Raw genomic sequence first — 24270 nt, 5'->3', positions numbered from 1 at the left:
CCAGAGGGCTCCGAGTCCTTCTTTGTATTGTCCTCTGTCCTCTTTGCTCTCTCCTCTCTCCTCCAGATGCAACTCATTTGCAGCTGTTGCCAACCCTGTAGCTGATCAGATTTTACATCTGCCTCCTTTGATTTCCATTTCACAGCACAAGCCACAGCCAGGGCTGGCTAAGATGGCTGCTTGTAGCTGTCCAGCAGCCATGGAGAACTGAGTACACTAGAAAGAGAGGCTGGGAATGAAAAAAAGAGGCGGGCAGAGAAGAGTGAAGTCAAGACAAAGTTTCTCTGATCAAGGCTCATAGTTTAATTTTCAGCTCTGTGTTTAGATAGGGGAAACCCAAAGAGCCATCCTTTGCTTTGGCTGGGTTCTGTTGCAAACCAAGCTCAGCAGCTCAGCGGGCAGGGGTCGAAGACTCCACCCAGGTCGGAGGAAGACCTTCTGTGGCAAGCAATTAAGGTCTGATTAGCCTGCTCAGGGCTGGGGGGAGGGCATAGCTGCTCCCACACCCTAGTTTAGTTCTTCCTGGTCAAACTGTCCTCTTCCCTTGTTATGTTTTAAATCACTAACAGGACAATCTTTCAAAAAACATGAATGTGTTCCTCTTCTCTGGGACGATGGCTTTACATTGCTCTCAGAGATCTTTCCGGCATCTTATCCCTGACATCCAGAAATGCTACTTTTTTTTTTTTTTACAGACTTAGTTCACTTTATTTTTCTTGTACAAAACCTCTGCCTTATGTGGTAGTCACAGCTGGGTCCTCTGAACAGGCTCTGTTGTGGGTTTTCACAAGATGATCAGTGAATTCCTGATAAGGAGACTTGGTGAACACAGTCTCTTTCCAGAGGTCCGGGGTCAGGTAGCTGTAGGTCTTGGAGATGCCATCAAAGGTGGTTTTAGCAAAGTTGCCCTCTGATGTGTAGCAGTCATCTATCCCGGTCATCATCAGTAGCTTCTTCAGCACAGGAGCAGTGCCTCTGGGGGCAGGGATGAGACACACCAGCACAGAGCTACAGAGGCCTGCACCTTGCATAGAACAGTGTGGGGCTTGCCAATCTTGTTCCCCAAGTAGCCTCTCCGCACAGGGACAATGGAGAGCTTGGCCAAGAAGATGGCCCCTCAGATGGCAGTGGCTACCTCCTTGGAGCACTTAAGGCCAAGACCAACATGACCATTGTAGTCCCCAATATCGACAAAAGCCTTGAATCTGCTGTGCTTGTCAGCTTCTGCACTGGCAGGATCTTCAGAACCTCATCCTTTAGGGATGCACCCAGGGAAAAGTTAATTATCTCGGATTCCTTAATGAACAGGGAGAAAGATAGATCTCCTTCAAGGACCAGGCGGCCCAGCTTGATGACGGAGATCCACTCTTTGCCCTCAGTTTTACCTCCACGAGCCCCGTGGCCTCGACCAGGACCGCAGCAAGCGGCCCCTAAGACCAGCACCTAAAAATGCGGCGCCATTATGATGTCCTAATCCTGATGCCCTGGGTCGGCCGGGGCCTCCTGCTGCACCAGTATCGGACATTTGGGATTTTTCTAAATAGGAAGAAGGAGGAAGAAGGAGGAAGAAGGAGGAGAAGGAAGAGGGGGGGGAGGAGGACGAGGAGGAGGAGGAGGAGGATGACAAGGACGACGAGAACGGCCAGGAGGATACTGAGTATAAGTTGAAGGCAGAGGGGATCTGACACAAAGGATATTAAGCAGCAGAAGGGTCTATTACAAGGGTCTATTTTCTAAGACCCCTGTAAATGTTTCTAAAGAAATGGGCTGCAGCAAAGCAATAGCCTCCTTGCTAGGTCCTTTTCCTCCGTCTCCCCTCCCACTTGAGGGCAGATTCTGAAGGTGGGTGGCGTGTGAACTATGATCTCAGTGCTCCTCCTCTGTGTTCTGTTGGTGATAGTTTAGAAGACATTAAAATAGAGACCCAAGACAGAGACTTTCCTGTCTGTTTTGTTATCCTCTGAATCTTCAGAGCCTAGCCTAGCAGTACCTAGCTCAAACAGAGTGAAAAAAAAAAAAAAAAAAAAAAAAAAAAGAAAGAAAAAAAAAAAAGAAAAAAGAAACAAAACAAAAAACCCAAAGCAAAGCAAAACAAACCTTAGAATGGATGATTGGGTGTCGGCAGCATTTCTTTGACACCTGCTGTGTTAAGTACATTAAGAGACATAATGGAAGGTGTTGGGGTGGGTCTTTCCTTTTGCAGCAAGCACACATTTTTGGCCAACATTATCACTTGATAGTAACAAGTGTAGCCAACTCTGTGTAGGAATTCATCTAGAGGTGGGAACCTGATAGGCTGCCCACATGCATGAGTCTATATTTTAATCCTTTCTTTTAAATTTATTACGAGCCCACAGACTGAAATTCAATTCTTCTTCTTTTTTTTTAATTGGCAAAATATAGTTTAAAGGATCTCAGTGTTTTTAAAGATTCTCATATTATCCGATTCAGGCTATTTTGATGCCTATAAATTTATAAAAATCAAATGTTCTGGAATTACAGATTCTGAATGCTCCAGTGCTGATTCTATGCAACGTAAGTAGCCTTTTGTTTTTAGGCATAGGAAATACATGATTGAAAGAATGATTTAATTACACATCTGGGGGGCGGAACACAGCAGCACATTCTCTGTGATTATTCATGGAGCAAACACAGCCTCCTCCAGAAAGCCACGGAAATTGTGAATAAAATTACCATCAGAGTTTTGTGATGGTGGTTTTCTGAATGTCACCAGCCATTCCGCAGGGAGAGATCAGCCAGAGTTCCCTCCTCTGTAGCTGCAGTCCGCCGCACTGGGCTCGAATCATGTGTCTGGAGTCAGGTGACTCTTCCTTATCTGAACTGTTCATGGTATTCCTTGAGAACAAGAAGCCTGAGCAACACCTGCATGCAAACTCAGATCCCTACGTCAGCCCCACCGCAGCAGCAGCAGCAGGCACCACCGCTGCCGCCTCCGCTGGCCCTTTGCAGTAGGCACTGCCCCCAAAGACACAGGCTCCAACTTGGATGCACTGTATAGTTGGTCTCAGGGCTGGGGCCACTGGGCCATGAGTCAGTCTCTAAGGTCCCTCCAGGGAGGGCCATACACCTAGGCTTGATGCCAAAGTGAGGTGCTGTTTGCTTTAGCTTTTGTCTGGTTACAGAGTCATTATTAGCCAGAAGGGAGCTCTGATGTCAGTGTGGTCTTTGTGGATTTCCTAAGTCAGTGTTTGTGAAGGAGATGCTATTAATGGTGTGGCATCCGGTTAAGTTGGATTTTACAATAGTGATTTTTTTTTCATTTCCCTTGCTATGGCAATTCGATATGCTCTCTTAAGTGCAACTGGACACATTACTGTGGAGGAAGTTGAAAGAAGGCAGTGCCTTTTCTGTCCTCGCCCCCCACAACCCCCTAGCAACCGGGGGCAGGGCATGTGTGCCATGACATCGTGCCTCTAGTCAACTTGGAGAACCTTATTATTTTCAGAGTCTGTCCCGGAACCACAAAGCTGTGGCTTAAATGTCTCTGGTCCTTCTTTGGGGCTCAGTGCCTGGAGTCAATGTTTGTGGTTCTGAGCTGTGTGGAACTCTTGAGAAACATGCTCAGGAGAGCAGAGGCTCCTGTTGGCTTCGATTTCCCATCTGTAAAGCAGAGATCTGAGAACAGATGAGATCCTATGTGTGGTCCAAGGCAGCAGAGTACCTGTGAGCTCTTAGGTCTTTGAAGGCAGGTGCTGTAAGCATGAGAGATAAAAGCTTCTGGAGATGAAACGATGGTCAGAGGTCTTTTGAGAGCTGACAACATTCACTGCAAATGATTCTCCCCTCCCCTCCCCTCCCTCCAAGCCTCTGTTGGTTTGAGACTTGAGTAGCTGGAGGAGAGGTGCTAGAATGTAATGTAACATCTGACTCCATCAAAGTGGGGAGAGAGGAAAAGGGAAAGGGAAGGAAGGAGGAGATCTCCAGGGAGAGGGGAGGGAGGTGCTGGGGTGATCTAAGAGCTAGGAGGAAGGAGGCTCCAAGTGGGATGAACTGCTCTGTTTGTAAAATGCATCAGGCTCCTTCTAGCCCTTTCAGGCTTGGCTTCACTCAGCCAAAGCTGTGCTACCTCCTCTTCACTTGGGATTAGCAAAGATCTCTCTGGTATAGGGCTGGTGGTGAGTCAGACTTTCTGGTCCTTGGTGATCGCCCTGCCCCAGCTGTTCTTCTTCATTGGTTGTATCCTCTGCTGAGCTCTTTAAGAACAAAAAGGCAACTGGGCTCTACCAATCTTCACACTATTCTCCTCATTGTGAGTCCCAAGTACCCAGCACAGAACTGTCCTCTAGGGAAGACTCAGAACATAAGATGAGACCCCCATGTTGAGTGAGCCCAAGTGGGTGTCTGCAAGACACTTCTTAAACAACAACCCAACTTTTTATTGGTTCTTTGTGAATTTCATACCATGTACCCCAATCCCACTCATCTTCCCCCTTCATACCCATCCTCCATCCTTGCAATCTGTCCCCCCAACAAGGAAAAATAATCTCATTGTGGAAGCTGTAGGGCATCACCCTGTATCCCACAGTATACCCTTTTGTCCATACCTTCTTTGCTTACAAATGTTCATTTCAATGAGTTATTGGTCTGGTATGAGGCCTCTGGCTTCTGCTACTCTATTGATATCAGTTCCTCACTGGGGCTCCTCTCAGATGTCCTGTCATTGCTCTGTGTCATGGCAATCATATGTATATGACAGGCTCCTTCACATACTCTAGTCCTGCATTGATTCCGTAGATGTTGGGGTTGGCCATGGATCTAGGCCTGAGGGGTATCTGAGCTGGCCAGCCTGTCTGCTCTCCCACTCTCATGCCCTTGTGCAAGCTCGCCAATGACAATACACCCCTGACTCCACCAGGACTAGCTCTATCCTTCTGCCCAGGCAAGGTGCAGGGCTCACTCTCCTGAGTGTTGCAGCAGGTGAGGAAGTGGCAGTCTCATGACCCTGGGGACAGCTTTCCTGTCTGCCATGGATGGTGATGAATGAGATAGGGGAGGAGGGAGTCTCTTCCTTGTTCATGCCATCACCCAGCAGACAAGAGGCAAGGGCCAGCTCTCCTCCTATGCTCACACCCTTGGGGCTGACTCACCTGTAACTCCACCCTTAGGGGCAGCTCTACTGTGTTACCTAGGTAAGGGGCAGGGCCTGCTCTCCCAAGTGCTGCAGCTGGTGAGGAGTAGGGCCAGCATCTCCTGCATGACCCCAGGGCCATGTCTTCTGCCTGCTGCAGTTGGTGAGGGATGAGAGAAAAGGAAGGTATCTCTCCTTTGTCCACAACACCACACAGGAGATGAGTGGTAGGGTTAGGTCACCCATGTTGTATCCTTGGGGGCTGGCTCACCCACAACTCCCACAATGTGCAGGGCTGCTCTCTTAAGTACTGCATCTGGCTAAGGGTGGGGTCAGGTTTCCTGCTCTCAAGCCGCCAGGGCCAGATCTCTCCTGATGCTCAGGTAAGGGACGGGACAGTTCTGTACAATCCTCTGACATCGACATGTTCCCAGGCAGTGACCCAGATCAGGGATGCCCACCTAGCCTTGGGTGGTAACAGACCCCTGGTGCTTCAGGGCCAGCCATGAACCCAGATGTGGCCTCTGGCATAGCAAAGGCCAGGACCTCACCATGGTTCCATCACTGGTTACTCACATGAGGCTGTTTCTTACTACCCTCAAGTCTCCAGTTCTGCCTCCCTTCATTGTGTTCATAGGTGTCATGGTCTGCACCCCCCCCCCCAGACCTCATAAAGTCCATCTGGTAGTTGTCTCAGGCTGTCTACTTGTCCAGGACCTATGGCACTGGGCTGGTAGTCATGTTGGGCTCACTTCACACCTGGCCCACCCAAGTAGTCTCATGGGATGGCCATCTGCCTCAGGATCACTCCCACCAGGTGAGGTTCTTCTAGGCTCTGGTTTACTCCCTGTCCTGGGAGCCTTCAGGGCCTGTGAGACACAGGACTGAGCTTTTTGTCAGGGATTCCTCACATGACAGCAAACATGAAGTATCTGACTTTCTGTTGCCATTACCTCCTCATGTTTTCTACGTGCGTGCGTACAATATATGTCTGTGTGCATATATGTGTATGTATATATATAAATAGATATATACACAGATATCTTTAAATTTAGATTGTACATTCGGGAGAAAACATGAAAATTTGTCCCTCTAAACCAAACATACTTTTGAACAAACAGCTCGGCAATCACTAGGCCTACTGCTCACTGAATGAGATGAACACTCTGCGATCCAAACATTCCCAGCAGCTTCATTCATTGTCATTGGAAAGTGGAAGAAACCCAGGTGTGTTTCAGTAGAGTACCAAGCCAACAAACATGCAGTGGAATATTACTCAGCAATAAAGGGACTTGAGCTAAGCTTCCCTGACGTACCATAAGGACTTTTAACTGCTAAATGCTTATTGCTTGGCCAATGGAACATAGTGTTTGCCAAACACGCTGGCATTTTGGAGAAGGCAGAAGGTTAGTGAATGAGCAAAGTTTGGAGGGTAAAAGGTAAGTAAGTTGAGTGAAAGATGGGATTTTAGAACTGATGAATCTAAAAAGCTATATGACACAAAAATGGAATATGAATGGTAACACAAGCTTTAGTAATTAAAATGGATCTAATGCCGAGTCTATAATTAAAGGAATATACCACAGCAATGCCAAAAGTTAATAATAGCAAAAAACCCACAAAAACTCAAAAGAAAAATGTTCACACATTGATGAGGTGTATGGGAACTCTGTGCTAATTATTTTTTTTTAATGTAGTTAGAACATTTTTAATGGAGTCTGTTGATGACTAAGTGTTGTTTTTGACAGATGGAACAAGGTGCAGAAGACAGAGTAGTATGCTATGCTGAATGCCAGCCAGGCCAGCAGAACTCTGGGTGGGATCTGGGCCAATTTCAGAACCTCCATATAGGGCTAGAGAGGTGACTCAGATGCCAAGATCACTCTTGCTGGGATCTGAAGTTTGGTTCCTAGCACCTGCATCTCATGGTTCACAAACACCTGTAACTGCAACCTTGGGAGATAGGAGATCTCTTTTGGCCCCTGAAGTCCTGGCACACATTTGTGCATGCACACCCACCCACCCACACACACGCATCAAAACTTGCCCTATATAAAGCTCTTGCTCTTTATTTTCCCACCACATTTCTGTCTTTACGATCAGAATGCTGAAGTTCTTAATATCATAATAGAATATAATTCCTTTACTGTATAAAATACCTAAAACTACTTAATGGACTGGGTGTATTTTGCAATAGTCAGGGGAGAATGTTACTGTTCTAAGAAGCAGACTGGAATCCCTGTGTGGTGTGCTTTGCTGTCAGTCTCCGAGGCATCTCTTTCTAACCCTAGGCTTATCAACCAGTGCCTGCTAAGCACACAGGCACCCTTGATAAAAGGCTCTGTTTTAGTTAGTGTTCCAGTGCTGGGAAGAGACACCGTGACCACCACAGCAACTCTTATAAAGAAAAACGTTTAACTCGGGTTGGCTTACAGTTTCAGGGGTTTAGTCCATTACTGTCGTGGTGAGAAGCTTGGTGGCACACAGGCAGACATGAGAGTTCTACATCTGATTGGCAGGCAGCAGGGAGGGAGAGGGGAGTGGGGAGTGGGGAGGGGGGCAGGGAGGGAGGGAGAGAGAGAGAGAGAGAGAGAGAGACCCTGAACCTGGCTTGAGAATTTAGAACACCAAAGCCCCACCCCCCAGTGACACACTGACACACTTTCTCCAACAAGGCCACACCTAATAACTGCCAAATATGGTCACTCCCTAATGACCAAGCATTTAAATCTATGAGCCTATGGGAGCTGTTCCTATTCAAACCACCCGGCTTCTAAAGTCCAAGTGTTTCGAGGAGCTCAGCAAGTGGCTCAGAAATTGAGCTCTTCCCTCCCTTTTTGATTTGGAGCTTGCTGAAGTTGAAAGGGCTCGCTCTTCTTACCAGCCATCTGTCAGAAGCCATGCAGAGCAAGAAAGTTGGGAAATGCTTTTGCTTCTAAGGACAAAGGGGAATTGGTAATTGAGGTTACTTTATTCTGGCATCTAACAAGAGCTGCGGTGGCCAGTTGTGAACCACTGGTAGCCCAGATAAGGCTTGGACCAGAAACCCGGACCTGTCATCGAGGGATGCTAACTACATGATTTTATACTCGAGACAAGTCCTTTGCGTGGCTAGTGAAGTGCAGGAGCTACAAGAAACCCCAGTTCCTAAGTTAAGAGTGTGGGTGGGTGGTTCTTCTGCTGGGGGCAATTTTCTCGGTGGGGTCCTGACACCTGCTCACTTGGACCACAAGGTTAGACGACTCTTCATACTGATTCCTTTCCTACAGTCGGCATTTAGATGTGTGGAGCTGTAGGAAGGAACGAATGCTCACTGCCTTCTTCCTAACCAAGCACAGACACTGGAATGTGTAACTATCAGTTATGGCTTTCGATGATCCATCTGTCATTACCTCTTCACAACGACTTAAGCAAGTTTTGTGAGCATGTAGTTACATTTTGGGTGAATCGACACAGGCTCTTGAAAGAAAGACCTTTTGTTATTATTTCAGTCTTGAGCAAGCTGGCTGCTTCCCTTCAGCTCCTGGGCCCTCCCCTCTAAAGTGACACATTTCTTAGGAAGAATGACTGACAGACAGGCTCTGTGATTCCGACTTAAATACTGGGCAGACATATTCTCAAAAATGAGAAACTTGAGCGTGACCCTTCAAGGGAAACAAACGACAACATTTACGGTGGGTGATAAGATTTGTGCCTTTACGGGAGAGTTTGAGTTTTGGAAAGTTCGCCTCAGCTGCCGCGAGCCTGGTAGCTTTACAATCCTTCAAGGCTTTGCTGGCAGGAACCACAGTGACGGCAATAGCTGTAGTTGTTTTTGACATTATATAATGGAAGTGTCAGCACATACAAAGATATGCTGGGATTGACCAAAAGACCAGTGCATGGTGTTATAAAATTCAAGTTGTACAAAAGAATGATGGGCTTTGCTGTAATGGTTTTAGATGCCTCGTTGCAGCTAAGCATTAAGAACCACCAGTTGTTGAGGTTTGGCCATCTCAAATGCTATTAAAATCTGCCTGCCGTCTCCGTTACCTGCCTTTCTTTGGGTACCTCAACCAAAGTGCATTTGTTAATGAATTTAATACGCATTCTGGTTGGAGAGTCCATCTCTCTCTCTCTTCTACTTAACTAGAATTAAGAAGGGTCATAAAATAGAAAACAATGTCATTTTCCCCACTGGCTCTCTTGTTTTGATAAATACTTTTTCAAAGTCCTCTTTGGGAGGATGGAGCACTAATTCAATGGCATAAGCATGTTAGGGCATAATTTAGGAGTAGTCAGAGCCATCAGAAGCTAACTGGTGAGTGCTGGGTTCAGTGAGAGACACTGTTTCAAACAAGCAAGCAATAAAAAAGAAGGTGGAAAAGAGACACAGGAAGGTGTTTGACCTTGACCTCTGGCCTCTGGCTTTTGCATGCACACACTTGTGCACAAACACTCTTATAGACTACTATTGCACACCAACAGAAGGGGAGGTACGGTTCCAAGTATGAGAAGGGCTTTAAAGTTACACAGAATGCCTTCTTAAAGCTCATAGTTCATGCTTGCTTCTTTTGATTTATTTTTCAATTCAAGTACTCGAAGGTGTAGGTGTCAAACTGCTTTCTGTATTGCCATAACAAAATACCTGAGACTGGAAATTTCTAGAGAACAAAAATTTGTTTCTTGCTGCCACAGAACCTGGGAAATTTCAGCTGGAGATCCTTTGTTCCCTAAGAACATAAGTGCCTTTCCCTCACATAGTCAAAGAAAGAGAAGCTCTTTTATAAGAGCATCTAATTCCACCCATGAGAAAAGAATCCTCATGTCTGACTTACCCCAAGAAGGTCCTACCTCCTTATACTGCCAAGTTGGCAACACTGGATTTTAAAAGTGCTATATCCAAGCCACACCAGTAGGGTATTCATAAATTTATCTACTTCAGACTAATCAGGAGGTTTGAATTAAAGCACACTAGGTGATTGCAACACATTTTATCTCTGTATCTAGAGCCTGGCCATCATCCATTCCACTTAGCACTTCGAGGGAGATAATAGATGCTCCTTGTGACAGAATGGATGACCATCCCATGGCCCATCTTTGTATTAGACTATTGCATTACTGCTAGGTGTATTGGTATATATACTCACTAGTTTTTAAATCAACTTGACACAAGCTAGAGTCATCAGAGAGGAATGAGCTTCAATAGAGAAAATACCTCCATCAGATCAGGCTCTGGACAAACCTGTAAGGCATTTTTCTAAATTTGTCATCAGTGGGGAAAAGCCCAGTCCATTGTGGGTGGAGCCACCTCTGGGCTACTAGTCCTAGGTTCCATTATAAGAAAAAAGTCTGAGCAAGCTATGGAGGAGCAAGCCAGTGAGCAGCACCCCTCCATGACCTCTGCATCAGCTCCTGACTTCAGGATTCTGTCCTTTTTGAGTTCCTGTCCTGATTTCCTCCAGTGATGAGTAGTGTTGTGGATGTGTAAGTCAAATAAACCCTTTTCCCCACAAGTTACTTTAGCCATGGTGGTTGCTTCATCACAGCAATACACACCTGAGACAAGTACTTAGAATCCATATTATTTGGTTTTGTTTTGTATGACATGGTAAGTTAAAACTCAGGTAGGCTTCAAACTCATGACATCCTTACCTGACTACCTGAGTGCTGGGATGCCAGGCCTGTACACCATATCTGGCTCAGGAGCCACACTGTTTGAAGCAACTTAAGTGGTTGCATATAGCAACGTGAAGCTTATGGTGGTGCTAATGAGAGTCTTACTTTGTAAAGCACCATGCAAAGGTACTATGGATTTGAATCTCAGCTTCACTGCGCCTAGTTCATGGCCTGGCATCAAAGATGCATTCATGATCTCTAAGATATTTCCACTTAGCTGCAAACACTGGTGAAAGTCACACTTGCTGCACTTACCTTGCAATATTTTTGTGAAAATTATAAGACTGGGTCAAAATATTTAGCATAGTGTGCAATAAATGATAGAATTAAAGAGATTATATCCACCATCATTATTGTTATTACTGCTATGAGGATTACCAAGGACATCTACTTGTCTGCTAAGCCATCCATACAACGCATTATGACAGTGGGCTATAGCAATTAATGCTCTTAGGCATTGGCATTTTCTAGACAGATAAAACATTCTATCAACTGCTGCTCTGAGTGTTTAAAATCGGTAACAGCATATCTGTTCTATAGGCATACCATAACAATCTCTTAATTTATACACTTCATTTATACATCCTTTACTTTTTTTATGGCTCCTATACAAGTTTTCTCTACCAACAGTGAGTCAGGCTTTCAGCAAATACCAGAAGCCACTAGAGGAATGACATTCCTTCTTGCATTTTCATAGTTGTGCATTTTCACTGTCCTAGTTAGAGTTTTTACTGCTGTGATGAAACACCATGACCAAAGTGACTTGGGGAACAAAAGAGTATTTGGCTTACACTTCCACATCACTGTTCACCATTGAAGGAAGACAGGACAGGAAATCAGACAGAGTAGGGTCCTGGAGTCAGGAGCTGATCCCAAGACCATGAATGGGTGCTGCTTACTGGCTTGCTCCCCTACAGCTTGCTCAGTCTGCCTTCTTATAGAACCCAGGACCATCTGACCAGGGGTATCTCCACCTACAGTAGGCTGGGCCCTCCCCCATTGATCTCTAATTAAGCAAATGCCCTACAGGTTTGCCTACAGCCTGATCATGTGGAAGCATTTTGTCAATTAAAGCTCAGATTCTGGCTGGTTTCATGTTGACATAAAACTAGCCAGCACAGACATGACGATTATAGCAAAGTCATAGTATATAGCATGGGAGATATGTTTCATACGAGCACATTTGGTGTTGGTGGTAGCTGATTCCAAACAGACACCTTGTAAATGCTTTGGCCTGAAGGGTACTTATACCACTGGTTTCATTTAATGATTGCTGGAGCCAGCAAAAATAAATATTGGGATTGTGCCAAGAAGTAACAACGGCAGAGTTTGTCAGTAGTGTCTATAACAGAAAATATCATGCTTCTAATTGATCTATATCTTCAAAAAAAGTGGAAGTGGGTGGTATAATGACCTATATCTTAAGAAAAAAAAGTGGAAGTGGGTGGGAGATTGTCCCACTAAGCATTTGCCCTGTTAACTATGTGTAAATGGTATTCTATCCTTGGTTGTTAACAGATCCCGGAAAGGAATCCAGTTCCCATTCTTGCAAAGGTTTTGATGCGGGGGAGTAATATGCTAATCATGTTCATTTATCTTCTCATCCTTTCAGTACTGGAGACTCCAGGTTCTAGCTGGACCCCTAGGTCAGGTCCATGATTGAATTCTGTACAGGGTGGCATGAGCTGCAGTTTCTTATTTACACCGTTTAAAACAGCAGGGGAACTCTCTGTAGCCCCTTCACCTCTGGAGTAAAGATGGGTGTTGTAGATGAGTGCAATGTTCTTGGGAGTGCTGGGAACACACTGGGAAAGTAAATGTGGCTTTATGTAAGTCAGAAAGAGAAAGAAAGGGAGGAAGAGAAGAATCTAGCAGAAGTCACTATGACAATGGTCCCCATGGTTCTGGGTCACTGGGGATGCACAGAGCAGAGAGCTTTCTGTTCTGACTGCTCACAACCCATGTGCCTCTCTGCTAAGGGGAGTGATTATGTTTCACTTTAGAGTGAGAGATTACATTTTGGGAGTAGTAACTGTGTAATAGCAAATAGCTGAGCCTTAATTACTACAGGTCTTTTAAGTTTCCAGGTTTGTAACTTTTTCATTGGGTAAAGGGTTTTTTTTTGCAACACAGAATGTACTGAAAGAGAAGGAAAACAGACTATGGCTTCTTTAACATTGTTTCCCAAGATAGGATGAAAACCAACTTCACATTTTAGGGGTTTTAGTACACTCTATGCTCTCAGCAGGAGAGCTTCTTTTTATTTATTTATATTTTAAAAATTATTTAATTATTTTTCATGTGGAACTTAGATGCCTGTGCTGGGCCTGGGAAGATGGCCCAGTTATTAAGAGCACCAGAGGACCAGAATTTGGTTCCAGGGACCCACATACCAGGTAGCTCACCACTGCTCGGAGCTTCAGCTCTGGAAGATATGATGCCGTTTCTGGCCTGTATTCATGGCACACACATGAATAAATAACTTAAAAAATATTTTAAAAATTCATCTGTGCTGTGGTCATTAAAACCTAGTATAATAACAGCAAACTATTGTCAGTAATAAAAAATTTTCCAGATAAATGGGGAGCATATATATATATATATATATATATATATATATGGAAATAAATAGGGGGAAATTGACCCATGCATGGGGAATTTAGCATATCATAGAAAACTGGTATAGATGATAGCATAAACCGTGGTGATCAGAATAGTGGGTATTTTGCACTGGACATTATGGTTGAAAACACCTTTTTTTTTTTTTTTTTTTTTTTTTTTTGACAGGGTTTCTCTGTGTACCCTTGGCTGTCCTGGAACTCACTCTGTAGACCAGGCTGGCCTCGAACTCAGTAATCTGCCTGCCTCTGCCTCCCAAGTGCTGAGCAAAGGCTTGCGCCACCACTGCCCGGCTAAAAACACCTTCTTGAAAGAGATGTGTCCTTTGCATCTGTCAGTCCTTCAAGATGTGTCAAACCATGACGGTGCTGCTTTGCTGGAAGGGAATGGGGAAGCTGCGGGGACCCCTAGGAAACGCCCCCTGACATATTTAGTCTGCGGCCTGTGGGTCTCAGTCAGTCATATGGGAAGGAGTTTTGCATCTGTCGGCCAGAGAAGCCTGAGGGACAGGGAGCAGGTATGAAGCAAGGCCCAGACTTCCGTTTGATGTCCAACTGCAGCCTTCCTTTTTTTCGGTCTCACGGCCCTGCTTGGTGCATCTGTGGATGGTAAATAGTGAAGTGATTAATTCAGAAGCTGCAAATGGAAAGAGGTTTGCCTCTGAGCTTTACATCAAAATGAAAGGTTGAGCTCTCATTTGCTCCCAGAGGGGAATGTAAAGGCCTCTGACCAGGTAGATTTTATCATCCTCTACCATAATGTGTACATAAATATATTGCTGGGTCTTCCAGTAGTGCCGGTGCGGTTTCAACCATTATTGTTTCCCCTGAAACATCAGACAAAATTACTCTTCTCCATTCATTTATTCACTTTACACTCCGAACACAGCCCCCTCCCTCCCTTTCCTCCAGTCCGGCCCTCCCATCCACTTCTCCTAGTACTCCCACCCTGGGTACCAACCCACCCTGGCACATTAAGAAGGTGCTGAAAGAGCTAACTAAGGGCATCTTCTCCCACTGAGGCCAGACAAGGCAGCCTAGCTAGGGTAAAGGGATCCAAAGGCAGGCAACAGAGTCTTTGTCAGAGACAACCCCTGCCCCAGTTGTTGGGGAATCCACATGAAGACAAACTGCACTTCTGCTATGTATGTGAAAGGGGCCTAACCTAGGTCTGTAGCAGGAATGGCGGGATCACCTCTATGTAAACGCTGGGTGCCCTGTAGCCACAAAGGCATCTCCTGCAGGAACTGGTGCAGGCAATGCCAGCCAATCGGAAACTGATGTTGAGAAGAGAAGCTTTCTTGGAACCAATGGCGCACGGGTGGAGGGTATTAAAGGACCTTGCAGCCTGCGTTCAGAGGAGCTCGCTGCGGTGTTTGTCACCTGTTCCTAGAGTCTCTGCCAGTCCATGCCACCTCACCTCCAACCCCTAAGGACAGATAGGGTCAGGCGGAGAGTAGTCCAGGGCACAGACAGCAAAGGTCCAGTCCACGCATGCTCTTTGTTTGGCTGCTCAGTCTCTGTGAGCCCCCATGGGCTCAGGGTAGTTGGCTCTGTAGATCTTCTTGTGATGTACTTGACCTCTCTGGCTCCCTCAATCTTCCAACCCCTCCCCCAACCTTCCACAAGACTCCCTGAGCTTTCTGCCTGGTGTTTGTCTGTGGGTCTCTGCCTCTGTTTCCATCAGCTGCTGGATAAAGCCTCTCGGGTGACAGTTGTTCTAGGCTCCTGTCTGCAATCATAGCAGAGTGTCATTGATAGTGTCAGGGGTTGGCTCTCTCCCAGTGGAGTGAGTCTCAAGTTGGGCCAGTCATTGGTTGGTCATTCTCTCAATCTCTGACCCATCTTTATCTTTGTACATCTTGTAGGCAGGGCAAGTTTTGGGTCAAAGGTTTTGTGAGTGGGTTGGTGACCCCTCTCTCTACTGGAAGTCCTGAGTACAGGAGGTGGCCATTTCAGGCTCTATATCCCCTGCTGCTAGGGATCTCAATTAGGGTCACCCCCATGTCCTCCCAGGAGCCTCCCCCATCCCAGGTCTCCTGCTTGTTCCCAAGATGCTGCACCCCTACCCTCCCCATACCTGATCCCCACCCCTGTTTCCCTTCCTACCCGTCTTCCACCCAGTTCCCTTTCTCCATCAGCTTCAGATGTCTATTTTATTTCCCTTCTGAGTGAGATTCAAGCATCCTCCCTTGGGAATTCCTTGTTATTTAGCTTCTTTGGGTCTGTGGGCTGTAGCATGGTGTGATGGTTTGTATATTCTTGGGCCAGGGAGTGGCACCTGGTTGGAGTAGGTGTGTTACTGTGGGTGTGGGCTTAAGACCCTCACCCTAGTTGCCTGGAAGTCAGTCTTCCACTAGCACCCTTTGGATGAAGATGTAGAACTCTCAGCTCTGCCTGTGTCATGCCTGCCTGGATACTGCCATGCTCCCCCCTTGATGATAATGGACTGAACCTCTGAACCTGTAAGCCAGCCCCAATTAAATGTTGTTTTTTATAAGACTTGCCTTGGTCATGGTGTCTCTTCACAGCAGTAAAACCCTAACTAAAACACATGGCTACCCTGTACTTTATGGCTAATATCTACTTATAACTGAGTACATACCACACAAGTATTTTTGGATCTGGGTTACATCATTCAGGATATTTTCTAGTGCTATCTGTTTGCCTGTGAAATTCATGATGTCCTTATTTTTAATAGCTGAGTAGTATTCCTGTGTGTAAATGTGCCATGATTTATCCATCCATTCTTCTGTTGAGGGACATCTGTGTTGTTTGCAGTTTCTGGCTATTATAAATAAAGCTGCTATGAACATAGTTGAGCAATTGTCCTTGTGGGATGGTGGAGCATCTTTTGGGCATATGCCCAGGAGTGGTATATATAGCTGGGTCTTGAGGCAGAACTTTCCCCGATTTTCTGATAAACCACCTGATTGGTTTCCAAAGTGGTTATACAAAATTACTTCTTAAGACAGGATTTTAGGACTGCCTTTCAGAGTCCATCAAGGGATGCTGATGTCTCCTATATAGAATGTTAAAATGAGGATGCTGAAGGCACAGCTTCTTCCCATTGCTGCATCTCTGTGAAGTCCTGAGTCCTGTGCTGTATATCTGCTGGATCCAGCCTAATGCAGTATAGTATAGGCTGAACAGTCTAGTATAGGTGAGTGCAGAACTAATGTAGATGCCTTGGTTTTGGGTATGGTGGCTGTCCCTGATATGGCTCCAGGCTCACATCTTTCCAGACTTTTCCTTTCCCCTCTGTGTCTATGGTAGACGTCCTGGAGCCACCAGCCTATACTAGACTGCATCAGGCTAGATCCAGTGGGTCTACACACAGGATTCCGGACTTCACAAATATGCTGTACCCTCAGCCTCTTCATTTTAACTTCCTATTTAGGAGACCTCATCATCCCTTGATGGACTCTGAAAGGCAGTCTTAAAATCCTGAGATAGCTTTGCAAAAGTAAAGGGTTTCGTGAGTTACAGAGTCTGGTTATGTCTATTCTCAGCACCCGGGTGCCGGGCCAGCTCCAAAGGGGAGACTGCTGTTTAGGGGAGCCAGCTCTCTTCGCCACTACTTTCTTTCTTGGGGTTGTTAAGGAGCATGCTAATTGGTGACAGTGTCACTGGTGGGTTTTGTGATGTGGGAATGTGTCTACTAAGATACGACACCAAACCATGAATTCACTTAAAATAGTCCATTCTAGCGAGGGATGTAACTCCTCATCTGTGTTGACCCTAGACAATGATCAGTGACCAGAAGGTAAAATCTTGAGACTAGAGGCTTGGCTGCTGGCTTAGCAGAAACCACAGTCCTGACATTTTTAGCCTTTTCTTTGGAATCGTCTCAATCAAGAAACTATTCTTACGACAGACAAATTTGACAAAATAACCTCACCAGATCAAATGCCAAGGCACACCAGATAGTTCCTCCATCACTGTGACCCGTTTTCTGTGGTCCCTCTCATGACTGAATTCATAATTCTTTAAGGAATCTTCAAAATTTCATGATAATTGAAACAAATTACCAGGAAAACATATAGATGGCTATGAGAAGCCGAGGAGAAGATAAGACCGCAGCAAATAGTTTCTCCAGGCATGGCTTGAATCCTTGGGAATGCTTGACAATGTCTGGGAACACTATGGCTCACATGAAGATGATTACATGGGTGACTACTATTGGCATCCAGTGGGTAGGGTACAGTGGGCATCCCGCAGTGGTCAGAAAATCCCTCCTCGAGGAATAATCTAGGACCTGAGCTGAACCACACTGAGTGCTGCACTGGTTGGTTTTATGTCAACTCAACAAAAGCTAACATCATCTGAAAGGAGGGAATCTCAAATGAGAAAATGCTTCTATAAGATCCTGCTGTAGGGCATTTTCTTAATTAGTGATTGACGAAGAGGGTCCAGCCCATCATGGGTGGGGCCATCCCTGGTCTGAGGGTTTTGGGTTCTATATGAAAGTAGACTGAGCAAGTCATGGGAACAAGCCAGTAAGCAACATCCACCCATAGCCTCTGTTTCAGCTCTTGCCTCTAGGTTCCAGCCCTGTGTGAGTTCCTGTCCAGACTCCCTTCAGTGATGAACTACGATGTTCAGTATAAGTCAAATAAAGCCTTTCCTCCATAACCTGCTTTTGGTCTTGGGGTTTCATTATAGCAATAGAAACCCTAAGTAGGACAAGTGCTCAGGTCGAGAAACCCTGGCCTAAGCGAAGATAAAGAATATTTCTATAGTCTGCCATGTCATGGCATGGGTTCTAAATGTTGGTGAGTATCTATTATGTACATACATGGTGTTTAGCTTTATGGGAGTCTCAAGAATAGATGTGATATCCACTAACATCAAGTTTCCATTTTACTTGGAGTTAGTGTACACACAATGAAAATCTGTGTTATTTGTTATAGCGACTGTTCACCTCGAGGGAGATTGATACGTTCATTCACCAGGGCTGCTGTAAGAAAGTGCCACAGCCTGGCTGGCTTTCGTGATGGAAATCTATTTATTTATTTTTCAATCTGGAGCCTGGAAGTCTGAGGTTAAGGTGTCAGAAGGGGTTGGTTTCTTGTGAAGCCTTCTCCTTGGCTCACACGTGGTTGTCTTGTCTGAGAATGTTTACAATATCTTCCTGCTGTTAGTATCTATACCCTTGCTTCTTCTTACAAGGACACAAATTGTAGTGGGACAGGGCTGACCCACATAACTTCATTTCAATACAATGACTTCTTCAAAGGCATCACCTCCAGATACAGTGGCATTCTGAGGTACTGGCCATTAGAGCTTTATAGCTTTAAGAAGGATATATTCAGCCAATAACAATACTGTCATGTTATAAGTTAGAAACCATGAAAAAAAGATAATTGGGAATATATAAAGGCATATTTGGATGGTTAGAGCAAGAAAAAATAATACCTAAAAGAAAAAAATACTTTTGAGAGATCTGTTGCATAGCATGCTGGCCATAGATCATAATTTATTATATATTTCAAAATTGCTACAAACATACTTTTACATATTTTACTATAAAATATCCCAAATATGTGAGGCAATGAATACCTTAGGTTAACTTCATTGCTTAAAAATTTAAACATAAAATATCATCTTGCAGCTGGAGAGATGACTGAACAGGTAAGAACACACACTGTTTTTTTCCAGAGGTTCTGAGCTCAGTTCCCAGCACCCATATTAGGTGACTCAGACTGCATGTAACTCCAGCTCTAGGGAATCTGAATCCTTCCTTTGGCTTCTGTGAGCACTGAACCCATATGCACATACATAATAATTAAAAATAAAATAAATATTTAGAAAATAAAAAGTTACATTTATGACATACATGGTAGAAGGAGAGAAGTGACCCCACAAATTGTCCTCTAATCTCCATATATGGGGTGTAGTGTATCTCTCTCTCTCTCTCTCTCTCTCTCTCTCTCTCTCTCTCTCTCTCTCATACACACACACACACACCCCACTATCCAAATGTTATAATTCAAAGTGTCTGGAAACATGGCCCAGCAGTTAAAAAGCACTGACTATTCTTCCAGAGGACCCAGGTTCAAATCCCAGCACCCACATGGCAGCTTGCAACTGTCTATAACACCAAGATCTGACACCCTCACACAGACATACATGCAGGCAAAACACTAATGCACATAAAATAAAATAAACCCATAAAGCACAAAAACCCAATAAAAAACCAATTAAAGGGAAACCTCAAAAATAAGGGAAATGTCACTAGCAATGTTAAATGACTCTTGGGTCTTAAAGTAGAAAGGCTCTTGACTTGAATCTGGATGGTGTTTAGGAAATTATGTGAGATGAAGGCCAGACTGCATGTTACCCTGATGCATTCACACCCCAGAGATTTGCTGAACTTCTATTAAGGGTTGGCTGTGTTCTGAGACTTCTGGATAACTAAGAAAAGATTCTTCTCTTATCAAAAGCTCCCCGTCACAACCGTGTATGCTGGTAGATGTAAATGTAGTGGGAAGGTCTGAAAAGGACCAGACCCTTAGGAGGAAAGAACAGTGCTTCAGTGTTTGTAACACAATGAGGATCCTCACTGGTGGGGGGTTATCTGTTCCTGGTGAGTCAGGACAGAGGTTCAGGTTGGATACATGGGTGGACTGGTAGGTCACAGCTGGCATTCCTATGCTGACCATCCAGCTAGTTACTAAAGGTCTGCAATGCCATCTTCAGGGAGTTATAGACAGTAATGAGGAGGAGGTACGTATGTGAGCTAGGTTCCCATGGGTCAGGTCAGTAGGGGTTTTCTGGCTTGGGAGGATGGCAAGAAGGGCAAGATGTTTAAAAGAGGGAACAAGGAAAAGGAATGAAGACATAGGATCAGGGACCTATCTCTCTTGTTAGCCATCGTGTCCTTGTACTGCTGACTGACACATCATAGGTCCTCAGTAAGTGTTTATTAAATGAAAGGATTTAAGCATTTTCTAAGTACATTCAGAACATCATAAGCAATGAATGAAGGAGGGTCTGGTGAGAACACTTGGGCCATATTCCAGGGCTGCCCTGGACAGATGAGCTACCAATAGTAGATGGTACAGACAGGTCTCCTATTGACCCATTTATAAGCCACTAAGAAAGATTGTAAGCCCCATGTTCTAGTCCCATTAATAACATGGACTAGATGAGATGGTCTCCATTGCTTGGGTTTCTGGATGTCAGAGTCATCATCTGAGAAACTGGAGTAACAATTAGCTTGTTGATTAGGGTTAAGTCAGAAGGGCAGCACATGGAGACTGCTCAAGCAAGCAAACAAACAACCAGTAATTGCTTTTGAATTAGAATGTCCACCTACAGAAATGATCACTTAAAGGATAACCTTCCAAATAATTTGTCATCAGTCCATGGATATTTGGATCTTCCCAGAGGAGAAAGAAAGTTGCCATACTCCATTCTTCGGTGTGAAAAATGGCAGATTTAAATACCCCACAGAGGTGCCTTGACAGGAGAAACACAGTTGGGCAAAGATGTAGATATTCATTCAGGCAGCAAATGCAAGTGACTGCCTGCAGAAGCTTGTTTCTCTGGGTGGAGGGAGATGGTACAGGAAGGGAAAATGTCCCTGAGTCTATTCCTCTCAGGAAGGAGGCAAGGGGGAGCAAAGGACAAGAAGACAGACTCTCCAACAGAAGTGGTACAAGAAGGGACTGGCTGTGTTCAGACTCCTTGTTTATGTCATTTGGGCCCAAGGACAGCACATGTCTCTGGCTTCTGTGACTGTAGGTGGAGACAGTAGAGCTTGAGAGTTTCAGAGCAGGAAGAAGCCCCGAAGTTTGGTTTTTCAATGAATCAGTGAGCACGCTCAGTTCAGAGGAAGGTTAGCCAAGGAGGAGTTGGATAATTTCCTGATAGAGTGGATTGAAGCATGCCACGAGGCCAGAGGAGTTTGAGTGGGCAAAGAGAACCAGCTGAATTAGAGAGGATGGCATCAAGAGATCTGTAGAGGTCAGTCTGGCGGTTCCTCAGAAAATTGGACATAGTACAATCTACAGATTCAATGCAATCCCCATCAATCAATCCACCTCACACCAGTCAGAATGGCTAACATCAAAAACTCAGGTGACAACAGATGCTGGTGAGGATGTGGAGAAAGAGGAACACTCCTCCATTTCTGGTGGGACTGCAAGCTGGTACAACTACTCTGGAAATCAGTTTGGCAGTTCCTCATAAATTATACATAGTACTACAGGAAGATCCAGCAATACCTCTCCTGGGCATATACCCAGAAGAGGTTCCAACTGGTAATAAGGACACATGCTCCACTATGTTCATAGCAGCCTTATTTATAATAGCCAAAAGCTGGAAAGAACCCAGATGTCCTCAACAAAGGAATGGATATAGAAAATGTGGTACATTTACACAATGGAGTACTACTCAGCTATCAAAAACAATGAATTTATGAAACTCTTGGGCAAATGGATGTATCTGGAGGATATCATCCTTAGTGAGGTAACCCAAACACAAAAGAAGTCACTAGATATGCACTCACTAATAAGTGGATATTAGCCCAGAAACTTAGAATACCCAAGATACAATTTGCAAAACACAAGAAAACCAAGAAGAATGAAGACCAACATGTGGATACTTCATTCCTCCTTAGAATAGGGAATAAAATACCCATGGAAGGAGTTACAGAGACAAAGTTTGGAGCTAAGATGAAAGGATGGACCATCCAGAGACTACCCCACCCAGGGATCCATCCCATAATCAGTCACCAAACCCAGACACTATTGCATATGCCAGCAAGATTTTGCTGAAAGGATCCTGATATAACTGTCTCTTGTGAGGCTTTGCCAGTATCTGGCAAATATAAAAGTGGATGCTCACAGGGCCCCCCAGTGGAGGAGCTAGAGAAAGTACCCAAGGAGCTGAAGAGGTCTGCAACCCTATAGGTGGAACAACAATATAAACTAACCAGTACCCCCAGAGCTCGTGTCTCTAGCTGCATATGTAGCAGAAGATGGCCTAGTTGGCCATCATTGGGAAGAGAGGCCCCTAGGTCTTGCAAACTTTATATGCCCCAGTACAGGGTAACACCAGGGTCAAGAAATGGGAGTGGGTGGGTAGGGGAGCAGGGCGGGGGGAGGATATAGGGAGCTTTCAGGATAGCATTTGAAATGTAAAGAAAATATCTAATAATAAAAAAGAGATCTATCCATCTTCATGAATCTTGTTTGAATGCTGCTCCCTTCCTGTACTGGTTTGAATAAGAATGGCCCCTATAGGTCAATGTATTTGAATGTTTGGCCTCAGGTGGTGGAACTGTGTGGAAAGGATTAGGAGGTGTGGCCTTGTTGGAGGAGGTGTGTCACTGGGGGTGGACTTTGAGGTTTCAAAACTTCTCATGGTGTTCTCTGCCTCATGCTTGTGGATTGAGATGCGAGCTCTCAGCTACTGCTCTAGCACCATGCCTGCCTGCCTGCTACCATGCTCTCCACACCAAGATGGTTATAGACTCTAACCCTTTGCCACCATGAGCCCCAAATTAAATGCTTTCTTTTATGAATTATCTTGGTCGTGGTTCTTACTAGCACAATAGAAAATTAAGTCAGTTCCTAATGTAAATCTCTGCTTGTGGAAAGTAGCCAATATAAAATTAGAAATAAAACACAAGACTCAGCCAGTGTTCACTTTGCCTATGATCATTAAATCCCTTTGATGGGTTGGATAAGTATTATTAGCCTTACTTTACAGATAATACACTGATGTGAAAGATAGATAAGTAATTTTTACCTGATGTCATGGCAGTCAGTGATCGAGATATTTTGTAATTCATACCAATTCTATTCTTAGTTATTTGCCTGGAATTCAATGAGAGTGAGAAGATTGAGGGGAAGGGGAAGGGAAGGGAGAAGAAGAGCAAGCTATCGATGAGAATATCATGGTATTTCTTACCTTTTTGCCAAACATTATGGGTTTGGAACAAAACCAGCCTGTAATAATGAAGGGTTGCTGGAAAAAAAAATCCAAGGAAGAAACATATATTGTAAATATAAACTTAAACAAATTGAAGCACAGTTTGCAAAAGAAAACTGTACTAATCCACATCAAAGTGTTTATCTTTGATGAATTAGGGCTGAGCAAGCACACCTGTGTAACCACAGCCCAGACCTGGAAACAGAATCTGATCAGTACCCACGTTCCCGGTAGCTCCTTTCCTACAATCATGATCTTCAGGTGGCCAGCAGGGAAGGACAGCTCTTTGCTCAGCAGCCTCCTTGGCACTTGGGAGGGGCATGTGGATAAGTTAATTAAAGGTCACTGAGAAACACTAACCAACTGGGAGAAGAGATATAAACTTGTAAATACACAGTCTTCTAGAGGAGGCAGCACGAGGGGACATTTACAAAATCCTTAGGGGTTGGCTTGACTCTTCACTATTTTTGCTTTTGTGTTGATTGATTTTCAACCCAATTCCCGGTGTTGCTACTGCAAGAGTTTCCCTGGTGTACAGGAGCAAACAGGTAAGTGAAGTCTTTCTTCCTATCCACCTGTCTCTGAACACCAGGTATTCTTGGAAGAAAATGGAGACTAAGATGACTCATGGAGGTTGGGCAGTCCTATCTCAGTTTGCCTTTGGTGCTTCTGGAGTGAGACCTTGCCTCAGTTTCTACACCTATATAAAACAAACTGCTAGGAGTGTGAATGTGTTTTATAGGCCTAGAAACTGAGGCAAATCCATACCTTCATGTCTCGAGTGTGAACTATGAAGAGTGAGTGTAGGGCGGTAGAGCAAGATGGGTGTGAACAAGGGCTCATGGTTCAGGCAAGGAATGGACTATGGACATTGTTAGTATTTAGCAGAGAACAAGAGGAGATGGAAACACAAAGCCGGAGAGGCTAATCTGGTCCTCCTGGAGTCTTTGTCTTTTAAATGCA

General features: G+C 44.7%; 1 pseudogene; it reads right to left on the bottom strand.

Annotated features, from left to right (window-relative positions):
• Positions 1 to 734: 734 nt before the first annotated feature.
• On the bottom strand, positions 735 to 1525 carry LOC115029227 (annotated as a pseudogene).
• Positions 1526 to 24270: the final 22745 nt, after the last annotated feature.

Source organism: Mus caroli, chromosome 14, assembly GCF_900094665.2.
Source record: "Mus caroli chromosome 14, CAROLI_EIJ_v1.1, whole genome shotgun sequence".
NCBI lineage: Eukaryota > Metazoa > Chordata > Mammalia > Rodentia > Muridae > Mus > Mus caroli.
The sequence above is the reverse complement of the archived record's forward strand: the minus strand, read 5'-3'. Positions and strand labels throughout refer to the sequence as shown.